This window comes from Octopus bimaculoides, chromosome 5 (genome assembly GCF_001194135.2).
Source record: "Octopus bimaculoides isolate UCB-OBI-ISO-001 chromosome 5, ASM119413v2, whole genome shotgun sequence".
NCBI classification, from domain to species: Eukaryota; Metazoa; Mollusca; class Cephalopoda; order Octopoda; family Octopodidae; genus Octopus; species Octopus bimaculoides.
The window spans coordinates 62,883,919-62,886,007 of record NC_068985.1 but is presented as its reverse complement, the minus strand read 5'-3'; the positions used below and the strand labels follow the sequence as shown (position 1 = coordinate 62,886,007).

General features: G+C 38.8%; 1 long non-coding RNA gene across 1 annotated transcript in view; it reads left to right on the top strand.

The window, feature by feature from the left end:
- Positions 1-2,089, top strand: part of LOC106869161 (uncharacterized) — a 41,244-nt gene that overhangs the window by 14,582 nt on the left and 24,573 nt on the right. The window contains exon 2 of the long non-coding RNA XR_001409378.2: positions 734-827. This is a non-coding gene — a long non-coding RNA (uncharacterized LOC106869161). The remainder of the gene's footprint in view (positions 1-733; positions 828-2,089) is intronic.

The window sequence follows — 2,089 nt, the reverse complement described above, 5'->3', positions numbered from 1 at the left end:
GTAAGCAAGCTACTTACCATACAGCTACTCCTGCACACACACACACATATATATATATGCATACACACACATATATGTATATACACACACACACACACACACATATATATATACACACACACATATATATATATATACACACATATATATACATACAAAATATATATATATATATATATATATATATATATACACATGTGTATACCATGTAGGGTCTACGAGGTTCGTAGGTAAAAGAGTGTGCTAGTAATGGTCGAGGGAATACTACAATTTATTAACAGGTTCAGATTATAATTAATTGTAGAGACCACTGGACTTAGACTTGCCCCATTGTGGACCATAGGTGGGATTCTCAGTATTAATCCCTGTGAGTAAATTTTCTTCAGCACCCTACAGTAATTAACATTTACTCATGTTTACTTTGTTAGCATGGGTACTGCCCTTTGATAATTGTGTTAGTATTTTCCTTATATACATTTTCTTGATAACTGCTTTTTTTTTTTAACATCCTGGGCCCCTCCTTTTACTTGCATCTACTTGTTAATAAATTGTAGTATTCCCTACACCATTACTAGCTCACTCTTTTACCTACGGACCTCATAGACCCTAGATGGTAAGTTATATGCTTTTAACATATTGGGCTTCTAGACTTTTTGTCTAGGCCATGTTTTCCTTTCCTTTTCCTCCTTCCTTTTGTTTATATTGTATGCTCTTGTTTTTTACTCTGATAAAGCTCCGTGCCTTAATTCGAATATCCTATGAAGATGAAGAACTTTATTCTCGCATTTATTTATAGACAGCATTTTGGCAACGGATCGGAAACGGCCGTAAGATATTTTACATCACTTATTTGTTATGTCATGCTTTGTATTAAAAAATAAGCTATAAATGTAGTCCAATCGATGTGTTTGTTAATCTGAGGTTTTCTCCATTTTCTGATTATTTGCATTGGTTCCTGATAAACACTTGTTTATCCTGTTTTTTTTTACATGCACTCGGTTATGATGACGAGGGTTCCAGTTGATCCGATCAACAGAACAGCCTGCTCGTGAAATTAACGTGCAAGTGGATGAGCTCTCCACTGACATGTGTACTCTTAATGTAGTTCTTGGTGAGATTCAGTGTGACTAGGCTAGCCTCTTCGAAATACCGGTACAGCAGAAACAGGAAGAAAGAGTGAGAAAAAGTCGTGGTGAAAGAATACAGCAGGGTTCACCATCACCTCCTGCCGCAGCCTCGTTAGACATTAGGTGTTTCTGCTCAATAACCACTCACAGCGCCCGGTCTGGGAATCAAGACCACGATCCTACAAATGAGAGTGCGCTGCCCTAACCACTGGGCCATTGCACCTCCACTATACACATACATATATACACACACACGCACATTTATATATATATATATATACATACACACACACACACACACACACACACACACACACACACACACATATATATATAAGCAATATATGAGTATATGCATATATATGTACATGTATGTACATACCTTCATCTACATGTACATATAGATACATAACTGGGTACATGACGTAGCAAAAGAACATGGACAAAATGATAAACAAGGTACAACAAACAAGCAAGCCACATAGAAACATCTCCTTCATCAGCTGCCACCATTAAAACACCAGAGTTTCGAAGAATTAAGGCAGTACGCATCGTTGAAATGGTTCTTCCCACGAACACAAATTAAATTATTTTCGTGGAGGGTAGTGGCAGATGGAAAACAAGACAGGAAAACGAAACGGTGAATAAACAAACAAGCAAAAAGGCTGTACAGCCCGACGTGAAGTGTGTATGTATTGAACGCTGTGAAGCACGAACAGGAGGGGCAAAGAAGTACATGCGAGCTTGGGGAGTCCAAGAACGAAAAGAAATAGCAGCTGGACACACGTGACCAGCGCTGTGTAAAGAGAAAGAGTAGCAGAGTAGTTTCAGCTTAGAGCTGCGGCCATGCTGATGCACCACCGTGTTGCTACACTGTTATTACAGGGAGCCTCTTACAATATGTGGCACTTGGTGAAGAATGGAGTTTGATTTAGCAACCCTCATTTGCACCTCCTGCCGCG